At 49.9% G+C, this 18,091-nt stretch overlaps 1 protein-coding gene and 1 non-coding gene across 9 annotated transcripts in view; one reads left to right on the top strand and one right to left on the bottom strand.

Moving 5' to 3' along the window:
* PC (pyruvate carboxylase) overlaps positions 1 to 18,091 on the top strand; it is a 120,435-nt gene that overhangs the window by 36,362 nt on the left and 65,982 nt on the right. Inside the window, exon 1 of one of the 8 annotated variants that reach the window (XM_039470445.2) lies at positions 2,148 to 2,797. The exons of 4 other annotated variants lie outside the window; for them this stretch is intronic. The gene's annotated coding sequence lies outside the window, so the exon portion shown is untranslated. Of the gene's footprint in view, positions 1 to 2,147; positions 2,798 to 6,995; positions 9,051 to 11,316; positions 13,651 to 15,014; positions 18,090 to 18,091 lie in introns of those variants that run through there. 3 more of the 8 variants (XM_039470444.2, XM_074401753.1, XM_010351985.3) reach the window with 3 other exon arrangements.
* On the bottom strand, positions 5,465 to 5,526 carry LOC120364789 (U7 small nuclear RNA). Its single transcript, XR_005579929.1, has one exon. It is a non-coding gene; the product is annotated as a U7 small nuclear RNA (small nuclear RNA).

Raw genomic sequence — 18,091 nt, 5'->3', positions numbered from 1 at the left:
TACTCAGGAGGCCGAGGTGGGATGATCACTTAACCTGGGAGGTGCAGATTGCAGTGAGCTAAGATGGCGCCAAAAAAAAGAAGGAAGAATAGTGCACCATTTGTTCTGCTAAGTCAACATCCTTAATTTCTAACTTTTTTCCTTTCTTTTCTTTTTTATTTTTATTTTTATTTTATTTTTTATTTTTATTTTTTAATTTTTTATTTTTATTTGGGTGGGGGGAGGAGTTCGCCAAGCTGGTCTTGAACTCATGACCTCAGGCGATCTGCATGCCTCAGCCTCCCAAAGTGCTGGGATTACAGACATGAGCCTCTTTTCTTTTTTAAAACTGAGGTGTGCACTATCATGCCCAGCTACTGGTCTTCTTGCCTCAAGTGATCCTCTTAGCCTCACAAAGCACTGGGATTGCAAGTGTGAGACACCATTCACCATGCCTGGCTTAACTTTTCTTTTTTTCTTTTTTTTTTTTTTGACAGAGACTTGCTCTGTCCCCCAGGCTGGAGTACAATGGTGCACTCTCGGCTCACTGAAGCCTCTGCCTCCCGGGTTCAAGAGACTCTTGTGTCTCAGCCTCCCAAGTAGCTGGGATTACAGGTGTATGCCACCACACCTGGCTAATTTTTGTATTTTAGTAAAGACGTGGTTTCACCATGTTGGCCAGGCTGGTCTCGAACTCTTAGCCTCAAGTGATCCACTGGCCTTAGCCTACCAAAGTGCTATTACAGACATGAGCCACTGTGCTCGGCCACTTGTTTTCTTTCTTTTTTTTTTTTTTGGTTTGAGGTCTTCTGACATTCTGAAGCTGTGTGCTTTTCTGTGACCTTTTAAACCCTATGTATTGGCCGGGCATGGTAGCTCACATTTGTAATCCTAGCACTTTGGGAGGCCAAGGTGGGCAGATCATTTGAGGCCAGGAGTTCAAGACCAGCCTGGCTAACATGGTGAAACCCTGTCTCTACTAAAAATACAAAAATTAGTTGAGTGTGGTGGCACACCTGCATGCCTGTAATCCCAGCTATTCAGGTGGCTGAAGCGGGAGAATCACTTGCATCTGGGAGGCGGAGGTGGCAGTGAGCTGAGATTGCACCACTACTACACTCCAGCCTGGGTGGCAGAGCGAAACTCTGTCTCAAAAACAAAAACAAAACCCAAACCCTGTGTATTCCATAGCTCTCTTGTAAGGAATGTACCAGTGGGTCTCTTTTCCCTTTCCATGTGTTGTGCAGTAGAGCTGTTCCTAGCCGGACTCTGTCTGTTCACCTCAAGACCGGATGTGGCAGCAATGGTGGGCCCGTTCTCTGTATGTGAAGCTAGTAGTCTTGTTGACTATGCCTTGCTATTTTCTTCAGAGTCATTTTTCTAGGAACTGTCTGAAACCCGTGTTTTAGCGAGCAGCAAGCTTGGACAGGGCGGTTCATCAGAGTCAGAGTTAAAGCCTAGGAAATGAAGTGAAACTAACGAGCCTTCCCAGTGATGCAGAAGCCTCATCTTCTCTAGCTGTCTATGGCTCTGGGCTTCCTTGTGGGTGGTAAAGAGCTTGTGCCTGTGTTGCTGGCAGCCACGTAGGGATCTGGGCCAGAGACAGAAATGAAAGAGTGGAGGAAGACCAGGTACTCCTCCCTGGAGTTGTGGATGCACCTCTGGAAGTGCTAGCTGGGCTCATTGCTTTATTTATTTATTTATTTATTTAACTTTTTTTTTTTTTTTTTTTTAGACGGAGTTTCGCTCTTGTTACCCAGGCTGGAGTGCAATGGCGCGATCTCGGCTCACCGCAACCTCCGCCTCCTGGGTTCAGGCAATTATCCTGCCTCAGCCTCCTGAGTAGCTGGGATTACAGGCACGCACCACCACGCCCAGCTAGTTTTTTGTATTTTTAGTACAGACGGGGTTTCACCATGTTGACCAGGATGGTCTTGATCTCTCAACCTCGTGATCCACCTGCCTCGGCCTCCCAAAGTGCTGGGATTACAGGCTTGAGCCACCGCGCCCGGCCTAACTTTTTTTTTTAAAGACAGGGTTTCACCATGTTGGTCAGGCTGGTCTTGAACTCCCGACCTCAGGTGATCCGCCCGCCTTGGCCTCCAAAGTGCTTGGATTACAGGCATGAGCCACCTTGCCCGGCTGCTTTTTTTTTTTTTTTTTAATGGAAACAGAGTCTTGCTCTGTTCCCCAGGCTGGAGTGCAGTGGCTCCATCTCTGCTGACTGCAACTTCTGCCTCCTGGATTCAAGTAATTCTTTTGCCTCAGCCTCCTGAGTAGCTGGGACTGCAGGTGCCCAGCCCACCACAATGCCTGGCTAATTTTTTGTGTTTTATTAGAGTTGGGGTTTCACCTTGTTGCCCAGGCTGGTCTCGAACTCCTGAGCTGAGGCAATCTGCCTGCCTTGGCCTCCCAAATTGCTAGGATTACAGTCGTGAACCACTGCACCCTGGTTCCTTTTTTTTTTTTTTTTTTTTTTGACAGTCTTGCTCTTTTCACCCAGGTTAGAGTGCAGTGGCACAATCTTAGCTCACTACAAGTAACCTCTACCTCCCGGGTTCAGGCGATTCTCCTGCTTCAGCCTTCTGAGTAGCTGGGATAACAGGTGTGCACCACCACACCCAACTAATTTTGTGTTTTTAGTAGTGACAGGCGACACGTTGGCCAGGCTGGTCTATAACTTCTGACCTCAAGTGATTCGCCAGCCTCGGGCTCCCAAAGTACTAGGATTACAGATGTGAGCCACTGTGCCCAGCCTGGGCTCATTGCTTTTTCCAGCCAATGCCGATGACTGAAAGACTGTTTTAATTTTAGAAAGGTACAGTTATTTGTTAAATGAAAGTACCTCTGTCTGTAGCTGTCTCCTCTTCCTTCTTGTCGTGATTCTATTTAGATTTCCAGTCCCAGACTCTCCTCAGATTTAAGACTGTCTGAAACCTTTATACCTCTTCAGTAAATCTGTTCTGGGATTTTAGATGCTGGTTGGGCTTTATACAGACCAAGGGACCCCTAACCTCATTCACAAGCACAGGGGAATTGTCATGAGGAAGATGGGGTGGAAGAGAGAACTCCTTCTTTCTCTTTGTCGAGACTTGTCAGTCAGATTCTCAGGGACAGCTCCAAAGTGTGGGGAAAATGAGATTAGAATTCTTGGGTGGTTTTGGATCTGCTGTTTGGTTTTTCCTCATCGAGAGCTAAATTTGTATAAAAGAATACAACAGTAGAATAATCATAGCAACTATAAATAATAACGGCAACTAAGTTCGTTCTGTTCTCCTGGGGCGTCTTCAGGAATTATCTCTACTTAACTTACAACAGTCCTGGAGGTCAAAGATGTTTAACCTGAAGAAACTGAGGCTCCGCCGGGCGCGGTGGCTCAAGCCTGTAATCCCAGCACTTTGGGAGGCCGAGGCGGGTGGATCACGAGGTCGAGAGATCGAGACCATCCTGGTCAACATGGTGAAACCCCGTCTCTACTAAAAGTGCAAAAAATTAGCTGGGCACGGTGGCACGTGCCTGTAATCCCAGCTACTCAGGAGGCTGAGGCAGGAGAATTGCCTGAGCCCAGGAGGCAGAGGTTGCGGTGAGCCGAGATCGCGCCATTGCACTCCAGCCTGGGTAACAAGGGTGAAACTTAGTCTCAAAAAAAAAAAAAAAAAGAAACTGAGGCTCCAAGGGGTGAACTGCTTGTCCAGGGTCATCCAGGCGGGGAGTGGCAGAGCTCAGATCCAGGCTCTTGTCCGCGACCCCGCTGCCATGCCCCTGCCTTCCCCTGCACCAGAACAAAGCCACCGCCTGATTGCCACAGCATGTTTGTGCTTTTATTTCTCTGAATGGCTCCAGGATTTTGCTTTGTCATTTCGGTGCTTATGTCCTTTGCAAAGTCTTTTGCTTCCTTTTATTTTTCTGACCCCAGTAGTATCTGACGCGATGCCTGGTAGGAAGCAGGGTTCTTTGCTTAGAAATCTTGGTTTTCATCTGTTTTACAAAATTATCCTTGGCCTCTGTGCTCTTTTTTCTTTTATTTCCTCTCTGAAATACTGCTTTTTTTTTTTTTGAGACGGAGTTCCGCTCTTGTTACCCAGGCTGGAGTGCAATGGCGCGATCTTGGCTCACTGCAACCTCCGCCTCCTGGGTTCAAGCAATTCTCCTGCCTCAGCCTCCCGAGTAGCTGGGACTACAGGCGTGCGCCACCATGCCCAGCTAATTTTTGTACTTTTAGTAGAGACGGGGTTTCACCATGTTGACCAGAATGGTCTCGATCTCTTGACCTCATGATCCACCCACCTCAGCCTCCCAAAGTGCTGGGATTACAGGCGTGAGCCACTGCGCCTGGCCTTACTGCTTCTTTAAGGCTATCATGAAGATGAAGATAACCTGCCCAGGATTTGAGAAGTGTCTTTAGCAAGCAGCTGAGTTTTTAGCGGGGTTGTTTCCCTGCTCCGCATTGCCCTAGTGAAAGTGAGTTGTCTTCCTCATGCCGCCACCGTGGGAACCGGCGCATAGATGGATGCAGGTGGGTGGCAGTTGTGCCAAGGGCCAAGTAAGGCATTCCATCCTCGGCCACACTGCCCTGGTCTCACGCCTGTATTTCTACGTCTTGAACACATTACATCTGCATCCAGGCTCAGCTCTGTTCCCTGAGGAGGTTGGAGTTCTGATAGCCCACTGAAGGAAGGACGACAAAGAAATGACTCTGTGATTCTGGGGATTGCTGGGAAGCTGTTGCTTAGGGTTGGCTCTCTGCCCTTTTGGGTGCTCCAAACAGGTCCCTAGGGGACAGGCCCTCCAGGGGATGCCACTTTCTCCAGCGTTAGATCCATGTCTGTTTTCCTGTCCCCCTCCCTCATCCCAGCTTTATCATCTGAGATCTGGGGCTTCTTTCCAAAGCTGAATTTCAGTTTCGGGCTTTCTTTCCTATCCAGCTGTTAGGCAGGGACTTGTGGCAGGAAAAAGAAGAAAGAAATTTCTGTTGCCCATACGAGGGTGACGGGTGACGGGTACTGGGTGAAATACCAGTTACAGGGAAGTTCTTGCCGATGAGTAGCCTGGCACCTTTCTGCAGGGTGTCTTCTGAGCCAGCTGGATTAATCGTGTTGGCCTGAGGAGTCTGAGAACACCATCTTTCTCGTCTTTCCCCTCCTCCCCTCCTGTGCCCCAGGAGGAGGCGTGGTATACTCTGGGTCTTTCGTTGTCACACACACTTCTCTCTGTGTTTGATTACCAGAATGAGCCAGCCTTATTCTGAATCCATTCATTCATTTATTCATTCGGCAATCATTTTGTGTGAGGCACCATGGTAACCTGCATTTCCAGGCTGTAATTGCTGTTATCAAGCCATTTGCAGAAGTTTGGGTCATTGATGTGCCTTTGACCTGGTGCCCGTTTTATAAACCCAAGGATTCCTCTTGAGTAATACAGCATCTCTGTACCTCTTCTTCAAGAGTTATGGCTTAGGTTTTTGTTTTTGTTTTTATTTTTTAAATGAGGCTTTCTGGCAAAGACCTGAAAGCCTGCTAGACAAATTCTAAAAGAGCTGTAACACTAAGGCCTAGGTTTCAATTCTGACTTCATGTAAAGAAGATGCTTGAAGCAAGCCTCTCACTGCCTTGACTCATTGTTTTCTCAGTGAGTTAGATCCCTCTCCCCTCCCTTGTTAACTGTTTGCAGTTCCTAGCACAGATCCTCAGCATTGGTGTATTCACTGCCTCTGGCTAAAGTGACTGTTGTCACTACCCTGCCCCTCCTCACCAGCCAATGGCTTATCATTTCTTCCCAGCTTGTCAAGCTCCTGGAGATCTCAGGAGACACAGGCCCTACCCAGGGCTCTGCAAAGATGTTCTTTAAGAGTGTGAGTAAAGGGATACTTTTTTTTTTTTTTAGACAGAGTCTCACCCTGTTGCCCAGGCTGGAGTACAGTGGCTTGATCTCAGCTCATTGCAACTTCTGCCTCCCAGGTTCAAGTATTTCTTGTGCCTCAGCCTCCCGGGTAGCTGGGATTACAGTCATGTGTCACCACACCTGGCTAATTTTTGTATTTTTAGTAGAGACAGGATTTCACCATGTTAGCCAGGCTGGTCTGGAACTCCTGGCCTCAAGTGATCCACCTGCCTTGGCCTCCCAAAGTGCTGGGATTACAGTGTCAGCCGCTGTACCTGGCCTGAAGAGAGAATTTGAAAATAGAAAAAAAATTTTCCATTCATTTTACCTTTTGAGGCTAACCCAGGCAGCTGGAGATGCCCACATGGGCCCATAGTTCCAGGACAGTGTGAGTCTTCAGGGACTCTCCTGAAACCCTCTTGTTTCTACAGGTGCTGGAAACCTATGGGGCTTGGTTTAGTTCCTCTCTGAGCTGCCCTATTAAAGGAACTTCTGGGTAGATGAAATCTTACAGGGAGAAGTTCTGAATGTTGCTGCCCCCTCCTCCTGGGCCTTCACTGGTCTCGGGGCGCTGCCTTGAAGCCAGAGTTAAAAGACTATTTGGAGGTCACACATGCTCAGCATGGCTTAAGGGGTGAGGAAGCCTTTTATTTATTCTTCTGTCTCTTACCTCCCTACTTATCTCATCACTACACCCACACCCCTAAAAAGAGAATGGTGGAAGTAGATTTTGTTGGGCCGGGAGTGGTGGCTCATGCCAATAATCCCAGAACTTTGGGAGGCTGAGGTGGACAGATTATTTCAGGTCAGGCATTCGAGACCATCCTGGCCAACATGGTGAAATCCATCTCTACAAAAACACAAAAAGTTAGCTGGGCTTGGCGGTGCGCACATGTAATCCCAGCTACTTGGGAGGCTGAGGCATGAGAACCCAGGAGGCAGAGGCTGCAGCGAGCCTGGATCGTGCCACTGCACTCCAGCCTGGGCAATGAGCAAGACTCTGTCTCAAAAAAAAAAAAAAAAATAGATTTTGTGTGTATATATATATATATATATATATTTTTTTTTTTTTTTTTTTTTTTTTTTTTTTTTAAATAGAGTCTCGCTCCGTTGCCAGGCTGGAGTGCAATGGCTCGATCCCGGCTCACTGCAACTTCTGTTTTCCGGTTTCAAGCAATTCTCCTGCCTCAGCCTCCTGAGTAGCTGGGACAACAGGCACGTACCACCACGCCGGCTAATTTTTTGTACTTTTAGTAGAGATGGGGTTTCACCATGTTGGCCAGGATGGTCTTGATCTCTTGACCTTGTGAGCCACTGCACCCGGCTGATTTTGTATATGTTTTTTGAGATAATGTTTCACTCTGTTGCCCAGGCTGGTCTTGAACTCCTGGACTCAAGCAGTCCTCCTGCCTCAGCCTCCCAAAGTGCTGGTATTGAAGGCATGAGCCACCATGCCCAGCCTAGAAGTAGAATGTTAATGCAGAGTTGGTTTTAGTGAACTCGAAACATTATAGTTTGTTTACCTCCCTTCTACAGGACTTGGGAGTGGAAAGAGGAATTTCAATTGCCTTGCATATGAATTTTTCTTTTTTTTTTTTGAGACAGAGTCCTCCTCTGTCACTCAGGCTGTAGTGCAGTGGTGTGATCTCGGCTCACTGCAACCTCTCCCTCCTGGGTTCAAGCGATTCTCCTGACTCAGCCTCCTGAGTAGCTAGGATTACAGGTACCTGTCACCATACCCAGCTGGTTTTTGTATTTTCAGTAGACATGGGGTTTCACCATGTTGGCCAGGCTGGTCTTGAACTCCTGTCCTCAGGTGATCCACCTGCCTCAGCCTCCCAAAGTAGTGGGATTACAGGTGTGAGCCACCATGCCCCGTCATGAATTTTTCTTGAATGCAAAATTCTTTAAGAGGTGGGAAAAGAGTTCTATTTGCTGTTTTCATCACAACCTAGAGAGCTCACTGGCTGCTGTGAGGGAAGGGACTTGGGCATTTGACTAAAGATTTTGCAAATCATGGTGGATGCTCTATCAGGTATGTGCTAACTCAGGGGAAAGCTAACCAGCTACCAGTTTGTCCCCTTCCTGCAGCAGGAGGTCCTCTTGGACAGTCCCAGACTCTAGGCTGCCCATGGAGCCAACCCTGGGGTGTGAGTGCCACGATCCCAGAAGGCTGAGGCTGGGCTCAGGGGCCTCTTGCCCCAGGTAACCGAAGTTCAGGCCAAATAAATTTGCCCCTTATTGTACAGAATGCCAAGGGTCTTCCAGACCCTTTCCCCTTGTAAGTAACTGTCATATCCACCAGTGCAGTGGACAGGCATCATGTACGTGTTAGACATTCCAAAGCTGAAGTCTAGCTAAGGCGACACACATACACAAAACAAGCTGGAGGGCAAAATGCCAAGCAACAAGTGCAGCCTCAGAAAATAGCATCAGTCCACCGGCCCTGTTCCAGTTTTCCTTGGAGCTTAGCTCTAGGATTTCAGACTTGACCTCTTAGCTTATCAATTCTTTATGCTCTTGAACTCCATCTTAGGTAGGAAAAGGGTGAAGGGCGATCTCTGGAAACTTAACACCAATTTGCATAGACCCTTGTGATAAGTAGAGTGCTTTAGTATACATTTCTAGGTGAAGACCAGGTGGTTCACGCTTTGGGCTCCCAGCACTTTGGGAGACAGAGATGGGTGAATCACTTGAGGCCAGGAGTTCAAGCCAGCCTCACCAACACAGTGAAACCCCTGGTCTACTAAAAATACAAAAATTAGCCAGGTGTGGTGGTGCACACCTGTAATCCCAGCCACTCAGGAGGCTGAGGCACGAGAATCCTTTGAACCTGTGAGGCGGAGGTTGCAGTGAGCTAAGATTGCACCACTCACTTCAGCTGGGTGGTAGAGCAAGACTCTGTCTCAAAAAAACAAAAACAAAAACATTCCTGCCTGGGGTGAGGGCTCTGGGTTCGTAGATGATTTGCCCAGGGTCATGAAGAACTAGGGCTGGGATTCAGGTTTTCTGCTACCAAATCTTGTTTACTTTCTGCAGTACCATGTTCTTCTCCCTTCCGAGTTTATTATTTCCCTATTTGCCCAGTGCCTTCTTGGATCACTGCTCAGTTAGCCATTGGGGAGACTAAGAAGACTAAGCTGTAGCTCAGGACTGACAGCTTCTAGGAACTCAGGTTCCCCAGAATTGAGGTGAGTCACCTGCTGCCGGTAGCCAGCACTTTGCTTAGACGGTGAAGTCTTCATCCTGTTCGGAGTACAGACAAAACTGCTTGGCAGGTCTGGCGCAATGGCTTACACCTGTAATCCCAGCACTTTCGGAGGCCGAGATGGGAGGATCACTTGGGTCCAGGAGGTAAAGACCAGCCTGGGCAACATAGTGAGAACCCATCTCTAGAAAATAATAATAGTGCCGGGCGCGGTGGCTCAAGCCTGTAATCCCAGCACTTTGGGAGGCCGAGGCGGGTGGATCACGAGGTCAAGAGATCGAGACCATCCTGGTCAACATGGTGAAACCCCGTCTCTACTAAAAATACAAAACATTAGCTGGGCATGGTGGCGTGTGCCTGTAATCCCAGCTACTCAGGAGGCTGAGGCAGGAGAATTGCCTGAACCCAGGAGGCGGAGGCTGCAGTGAGCCGAGATCGCGCCATTGCACTCCAGCCTGGGTAACAAGAGCGAAACTCCGTCTCAAAAAAAAAAAAAAAAAAGAAAAGAATAATAGTAATAGTAAAATAAAACTGCTTGGCAATGCGCAGGACGGACTTGCTGTCTACAGCTGTGGGCGTGGCCTGACTTATGCTAAGGGAAAGACCACAGGGGCTGGGCCAAGTATGGTGGGTGAGGCGGGAGAAGAGAGGCGGCCCCTGCGCAGAGAGAGGGCATTTGTTCCTGCCGAGCCCCTCCAGCAGTAGGTGAGTTCCAGCAGAAGCAGTGGCTGAAAGAAACACAGTTGGTGTGCTTGTTTTGGAGGGTAAGGAGGAGCAAGGACCAGAGCAGAGGGGAGTGGAGGCTGTGAAGGGCATTGCAGGAAAGAGAGACTGTGGGAGGGGTTGAGCTCAATGTGCCGAAAGAGGCAGAGGCTGATGCCTGTGAAGGACGGAGAAAGAAGGGAGAACCAAATCTGGAGCCTCAGAGGACTGGGACCAGCCTTCCCCCAACAGCGTGTGCTCTTCAGGGCCAGGATTTTTGCCTGACTGCCCTCTCTCTTATGTTAGCATGAAACGAGGATAAGTCAAGGAAGTCTTAGAACCTGGCCTGCCACCTCTGAGGCCTGTGGTCCTTCTTCTGGTAGCTCTCGCTGAGGGCAGGGCCCTGGTAGTCCTCCGTGGATGGAGCAGAATCACCCCTGGAGCCCTGGCTCCCTGCAGGATCTCAGGGCACCAAGTGGTTGCAGCTGCCTTTGGCTCCAGGGGCTGCTATGCGGCTCAGGGAGACTTGCCTTTGCTCTACAACTATTTACTGAGCACGGTTGTGTTCTAGGCTGCAGGCTTCATGCTGGAGACATAGCAGGGAGGAAGGCCCCAGCCATCTCCTGTCGTCAGGGGGGACAGGCAGAAGGCCATTCCCTGTTTGATTACAGCTGTGAGCAGTGCTGCACAGGCAAAGCACAGTGAGTAATGAGAGTGCCCTAACCCGCTGGCCCATCAGGGGAAGCCTCCCTCCCGCTGTGGTTATCGGCCTCTCGCAGCGGGCAGCACCTGGGCGTGGAGCTTGGCAGAACAGGGGGAACCTTAGGCAGGTTTCAGAGACTCCACCGCAAGCTGTCTGTGAAATGGAGTGGAGGGCGGAAGGAGCTATGGCACCGGCGCCTGCCCTCCGTCCCTGGCTGGAGCCTGGTTGCTGGAGCTGTCCTTTTGCCTTGTGAGCCCCTTCCCATTGGTGCACCCTAGGACCCTGCTGGCATTAGTAGTTTATTTTCTTTGGGTCAGGGTCTTGCTCTGTTACTCAGGCTGGAGGGCAGTGGCACTGTCATGGCTCACGGCAGCCTCAAACTCCCCCAGGCTCAAGTGATTTTCCACCCCAGCCTCTGGAGTAGCTGGGACCACAGGCACGCACAACCATGCCCAGCTAATTTTTTATTATTTATTTATTTATTTTTTTTGAGACGGAGTTTCGCTCTTGTTACCCAGGCTGGAGTGCAATGGCACGATCTTGGCTCACCGCAACTTCCGCCTCCTGGGTTCAGGCAATTCTCCTGCCTCAGCCTCCTAAGTAGCTGGGATTACAGATGTGCGCCACCATGCCCAGATAATTTTTTGTATTTTTTTTTTTTTTTTTTTGAGACGGAGTTTCGCTCTTGTTACCCAGGCTGGAGTGCAATGGCGCGATCTCGGCTCACCGCAACCTCCGCCTCCTGGATTCAGGCAATTCTCCTGCCTCAGCCTCCTGAGTAGCTGGGATTACAGGCACGTGCCACCATGCCCAGCTAATTTTTTGTATTTTTAGTAGAGACGGGGTTTCACTATGTTGACCAGGATGGTCTCGATCTCTTGACCTCGTGATCTACCCGCGTCGGCCTCCCAAAGTGCTGGGATTACAGGCGTGAGCCACCGCGCCTGGCAATTTTTTATTTTTTCTAGACATGGAGTCTCCCTATGTTTCCCAGGCTGGTCTAGAACTCCTGGACTCAAGCCATCCTCCCACGTTGGCGTCCCAGAGTGCTAGGATTATAGGCGTGAGCTACCATGACTTGCCTGTCACCACTACTAAGCAGTCCCTGGTAGTGTCATTGGAGGTGATGGCAGAAATGGCTCAAGGGGACAGGGCCTGTTTGGAGTTGAACTAAATGCTTCCTTGCCTGGCAGTGAATTACCAGTTTGTAGATTATCTGTGTTTGTTCTTTCCTCATATTTTTTGAGCATTTACTATGGGCCAGTCTCAGTCTTCCTTCAAAGGGCTCCCAGCAGTCTTTCTTTTTGCCTGACTTCTTGTTGACCTTACGGAGAGAGATTGGGCAGGGACAAGGAAAAATCAAAACAGGCTGGGTGCAGTGGCTCATGCCTGTAATCCCAGCATTTTGGGAGGCCAAGGTAGGTGGAGTGCTTGAGGCCAGGAGTTCGAGACCAACCTGACCAACATGGTAAAACCCTGTCTGTACCAAAAATAGAAAAATTAGTTGGGCGTGGTGGTGCATACCTGTAGTCCCAGCTACTCAGGAGGCTGAAGCAAGAGAATCACTTGAACCCAGGAGGCGGAGATTGCAGTGAGCTAAGGTCACACCACTGCACTCCAGCCTGAGTAACAGAGCAAGACTCTTCTCAAAAAATAAAAAAATCAAAACAAGCTATTCTGTTTGATCCAGTAGGAAGACAAGATAGCGTAGGGAGGAAGAGAAAGCCCTGATGACATCCCGAAGTGTTTGAATTGCCCAGATAACTTGATAACCCCAGAGAGTAGGAAAGGACAGCCCTCTTAACCCTTCAAAACCATCTTTGTCGCTGTGTGTCCTCAGGGTCAGTACTAGCCTTAGGCCTGGGCACATGTGGCCCCTATGCCAACTGCACCTGAGGGGTACTTTCCTCCAAATTTTCCAGGTCCTCCTCCAGTGCCTGGGGCTGGCAGGGGCCCCCAATACCATTCTGGCTGGGTGTTGCAAACCCACCCTGGGATCCATATTGGCCCCTTCAGGGTACTCTCCATCCCTCTACCTTGCCTAGGGACAACAGGTATTCTGTGGAGTTGTCCTGGGGCCCAGTTCCAGGAGATGGCTGCAGTATTTCTTTAGTGGGAATCATGTGAGATTGGGCTGCCATGATGGTGCCAACACACTAATTTTGAGTGACTCAAGTCTTTATATAGATGGGTCCCCAAAATGTATTTGTCTGGGGACCTATGCATCCTAGAATCAACCCTGCCCACGGGCCACCCATTGGGTCTTCTAGCTCTGCCTAGCAGCTCTGGGCCTGAACCAGAAAGGAGCATAAGGGCCTATTGTGTGTCCCTGGGGCCTGAATGGCACTTTGTTTTCTGCCTTTGGCTCTGCAGGCCAAGAGGCTTTACTATGGCAGTGGTTGTAACAGTCTCGTCTCCAATGAGAAATTCCTTCCCACCCGGATTGCATGTTGTTTTACTGAATATCCTGTGAGGACCGGGCTTTGAGCCAACTGGGGGTCTCGTGTGGGTTGCTGGGTGGGGCTTATAACTGCGGTGCTGAGAGATGGAGCCTTCCTGCCAAGTTATCTCAGCTGCGGCAGGAGGAGCTCTTCGTTAACGCCGAACTAGGGGGCTAATTGGTAGGAAGAGAGTGTGGTGGGAATTGTTGGGAGGACCCTCCCCATCCCAGGTGAACTGAGGCTGGGGCAGCTGGCCAGAGGCAGGAGCTGATAGGATTTGCCTCCTCTTCCCTTTCTGCTGCTTGCCCTCCCTCCCCAGCCATTCCCATTCCCTCTCGGGCCACTGTAGTGGGGAGGCAGGAAAAGAATCCCATGACTTAAAGCTGCCTGCTTTCTGTTAAGGTTAAAGGAGTGGAAAGGATGGAGAGGAAACCAGGGGAGAGCAGGTTGTTAGATTCAGAAGCGTCCACAGGAAGCGTCTGCTCAGCTGAGCTCTGCCCTTTACAGCTGTCAGTCATGTAGCACCGAGATTAGCCCTCCCACCTGCTCAGGCAGGAATCACGCCCCGCATCTCCTTGACTCTTTTTGTGTCCCGAGGTAAAGAAAGCTATTTGTTTTATTCTAAAATTGGCTTTACTTTCTCCCAGGCCAGCAGAGAGTGTCGTCCTAGATTGGTGGTTCTCAAAGTGGGTTCCCCAGGTCCCTGCAGCTCCTCAAGACCATTCCAGGGGGAGTCTGTGAGTTGAAAGGATTTTCTTTTTTTTTTTTTTCTTTTTTTTCTTTTTTTGACACGGAGTTTCACTCTTGTTACCCAGGCTGGAGTGCAGTGGCGCGATCTCGGCTCGCCGCAACCTCCGCCTCCTGGGTTCAGGCAATTCTCCTGCCTCAGCCTCCTGAGTAGCTGGGATTACAGGCACGAGCCACCATGCCCAGCTGATTTTTTTGTATCTTTAGTAGAGACGGGGTTTCACCATGTTGAACAGGATGGTCTCGATCTCTCGACCTTGTGATCCACCCGCCTCGGCCTCCCAAAGTGCTGGGATTACAGGCTTGAGCCACCGCGCCCGGCAAAAGGATTTTCATAACAATACCAAGAGGTTCCTTGCTTTTCCAGTGTGTTGACATTTGCACCAATGGTGGAAGGCAGTGGTGAGCAAAACTGGTGGGCCGTCTTGGATTGCGATGGGGATTGTAGTCACTGTGGGGATATTACCATCTTAGCAACATGAAGGCGCTAATCCATGAACATGTAGTATCTTTCCTTTAGATCAAGCGTCCCCAAACTACAGCCCGCGGGCCACATGCGGCCCCCTGAGGCCGTTTATCCGGCCCCCCGCCGCACTTCAGGAAGGGGCACCTCTTTCATTGGTGGTCAGTGAGAGGAGCACAGTATGTGGCGGCCCTCCAACGGTCTGAGGGACAGTCAACTGGCCCCCTGTGTAAAAAGTTTGGGGACGCCTGCTTTAGGTTTTTAATTTCTTTCAATGGTCTTTTATAGTTTTCAGTGTATACGGTTTGCATTTCTTTTCTTTTTTTTTGAGACGGAATCTCTCTCTCTGTTACCCAGGCTGGAGTGTAGTGGTGCAATCTTGGCTCACCACAACCTCCGCCTCCTGGATTCAAATGATTCTCTTGCCTCAGCCTCCTGAGTTGTTGGGATTACAGGCGTGTGCCACCATGCCTGGCTAATTTTTTATTTTTAGTAGAGACAGGGTTTCACCAAGCTGGTCTTGAACTCCTGACCTCGTGATCTGCCAGCCTCGGCCTCCCAAAGTGCTGGGATTACAGACGTGAGCCACCACACCCGGCCTAAGGTTTGCACTTCTTTTGATAAATTTATTCCTGAGCTTGTATTCTTTTCAATGCTTGTTGTCTTTCTCTTCCTCTTCTTAACTAGACTGAAGACAGGGATGTGTCTTACCTTTTTCCTTTTTTTTTTGTTTTTTTTGTTTTTTTTGAGACAAGCTCTGGCTGTGTTGGCCAGGCTGTAGTGCAGTGGCTATTTACAGATGTCATCATAGCTTACTGCAGCCTCAAACCCCTGGGCTCAAGTGATCCTCCTGCCTCAGCTTCCAAAGTAGCTGGGACTACAGGCATCTGCCATTGCACCTAGGTTATGGTTTATTTTTTCCATGCTGCTCCTGTGAGGAGAGCTGGTGATTATTTATTATCCCTGGTCTAGTGGGAAAAGAAACTGAAGCCCAGGATGGTGGGGTGACTCGCTTCTTGGCACAGCACTGGTTAATACTAGCAGAGATAGGGCCATGGCTGATTCACAGCTCACAGCTCCTTCCAGTTGTCATCGTACATGAGACTGACATTCTATTCTTAGCCTCCCTGGGCTGTGTCTAGGTCTCGGCCTCTCTCATATTGAGGCCTCAGGGCATGATGGAAGAGAGGATTAGGCCTGTTGTCACAAAGGCTAACCACTGGGGTCATTTCTTTGGACATCTCTACTGTGCTAGACTCTCTTAGGTATTTCAAAAATGCATTACCTCATCGGGTTTTCATAGTGATCCCACGAGATGGCTCAGATCATTTGCGTTTATAGATCAGGAAACTAAGGTTCAGAAGGTTACGTCAATTCCCAAGTTGAGGAGCAACTTAAGTATTGGAGCCGCAATGAAGTGCAGTTCTCAGAGATCAAACCGCAATGCTGGGAGAGGGGAATGGTGGGTTTATGTGACCTGTGCGGAGAAGGAAGGACACGGGGCATTCTGGGACACTGTGAGACTGTCAACAACTAGGGTTGGGTTGGATCAATCCAGAGCATTTGCTCTTTGGCCTAGATCCGGTATCACAAAGTGGTTGGCTTGTTGCATCTTTCTAGGGGTCATGGAGAGACAGTAGAGGCCTGGAAACCTTAGCCCATGTGGTCCCCTGCCCTGCAGCCTTCTTGTTTGGCAGTTTACTCTGGGGGTAGATACTAATTTGCCACATGCAGATTTTGCCTCCATTGGCCACGTGGTGAATTCTTAAAGTGTGGGGCCATCACCTCTCTCTGCTTCCCCATAGTACCTAGCATCATTTCTGTTACATGGTGGACAGTCCTTACAAGCTTTCTGAATAAATGAAAGAAACTCTACTTGCTTGCTTTGCTCCATTGAAGTAATACGACATCAGTGCATGTGCGGCTAGATTTGGGGTGGCACAAGAGAAGGATGCGTCCAGCTGCCCTGATGGCACAAGGAGATTTGTGCATGTTGGACCATGAGCCAAGACAGGGACGGGGCAGATGCAAGCACTACCCCATGCTGAGCACAATCGGCTGGTTCTCCAGCTGGAGCCTCGAGCTGGAAGCCTGGTTCTGTTTGTCACCCAGGACTAACAGTGCTGCTGAGCATGTGAGCCACTCATTCGTCAGGGCAGCAGCTCATAACCTTGCTACCGTTTAACTAAGCCGGACTCTTAGTCACCCACTTGTGATTTTCTCAGATGAAGAAAAGGACTTTCTAACTATAAAGTTGTAGTAATTGTTGGTTTCAAGGGTATTTTACAATTGTTTAGAAGGTTAATTGTTGGGTTTTCCGACAGTGGACTTTCTGGGTAAAGTGAGGACAGCATGGATCATGCTGTGTGGCTCTGCTGCGGCAAGTGGTCCGGCCTCTGTGTCCCCTTCAGCTCACTCCTGGTGCTCCGGCTGTGTCAAACTCTGCATGTTTGTGACCACACAATGACCAGCGTCCCAGCCATGCCACTTCTCTTCCCTGTTCCCTTCCCGCCAGCCCTCAGTCACTCAGCTTGTCTGTGAGTCTCAACTCCCATGGTTTCCTGATACCCGAGTCCTCTCTTTCCACCACTAGTTCCTCACTGGCACTTGCTTCCTTTGGTCCCCACCACACTTGATTTCACCTCTTTGTTCACGTGTCTAGTGCCTTCCCTGATGTGAGCTCCTGGAAGGCAGGGACTGTGTCTTCTTGTCAGCTCTGGGTTCCCAGTGCTGATGGAGACTCAGGCAGACTGCAGTGGACCGAATAGGACATATGGTGGTGATGACATTTTTGGTCCAATCCAGTAGCCGCTGCCTGTGAAATGCTCACTGCAGGCAGAGCTGAGTAAGCTGTGGCCCAGCTCTCGGGCAGCTTCTTCTCTGAGGGGAGCGGTAGGGACACCCGTTCCGAAGATCATGTCCTGCGTGATCGCTATGTGCGGAGGAATGAGGCACAAGTGAAGCTGGCTGGGGCTCATGACAAGTATGACCTTGGGCAAGTCACTGGGACCGGGACCCCTAGATGAGGCTTAGGTCGGGGTGCAGGCTCAATGCGGGCATTTCCTCCGGCTCCAGTCCCCCTAGTAGATCACCGACCAGATGGCAAATCTCAAGGCGAGTGTGGGAGTTGGTGGCACCTCTCTGCCTCCAGCTGGGGAAGAGGCACCCGGTGCCTGTCCTGGTACTAGGATATGGAAAGGAATTGTCACAACCAGCAGCTGTAGCACTGGACACTGAGACCTTCCACTATTTCCCACTGTGGTGTTCCAGCGGATCCTCTACTCTTCATTCCCAGACAGGGCCTCTAGTTTGAGTGTCATTCTGGGCTCACCTTCTGGGATCTTGGGCTGCCACTGCTGTCTTTGTCAGGATTTCTTAGTGGGTAGCCCCCTTCCTTCATGGACTGGAAGGGAAGCAGAAAGCTGCTTGTGGTCCTCTTGGGAAAAGATGGAGAAGTGGAAACAGAGGTGCCAGTGCTAGTCGGCATACTGGACTTGAAGGAACATGCAGGATGCCTCCACGCTGACTTTCCGGTTGACACGTGCTTTTGGGATGTTGTGGTGTTCAGACCTCTGCCTGGCTTGGATCAGGCCGTGCTTACGTTTCCGAAGCAGGCTCAGCCCACCCGCTCTCTTCAGATGCCGGCTCCTGTCACACAGTGAGCGCTCTGAACCATTCAAGACTTCTCACCAATTAGCTGGCCAAGCAAAAGATCTGATAGTGAGCGGTTGACTGTGGCTCCCCCTCCAAGGAACTTGTCAGAGCTCAGCCTGGTGTTTGGCTGTTTTGCGATGGTGGAGTGGTGCCCAGTAGGTGGGAGCTCTCTTCTGGCTCCTGACTGGAGTGGCCTTTAGGATAACACTGTGTTAAATGAACTGAGCTGGGTGACTTCATAGTGTGTTCAAGCATTTGAACATCTGCTTGCTGATAAATCGTACTGGGCCACCAGTCCACATCAACCACCAGGT

Source organism: Saimiri boliviensis, chromosome 6, assembly GCF_048565385.1.
Source record: "Saimiri boliviensis isolate mSaiBol1 chromosome 6, mSaiBol1.pri, whole genome shotgun sequence".
NCBI lineage: Eukaryota > Metazoa > Chordata > Mammalia > Primates > Cebidae > Saimiri > Saimiri boliviensis.
The sequence above is the reverse complement of the archived record's forward strand: the minus strand, read 5'-3'. Positions and strand labels throughout refer to the sequence as shown.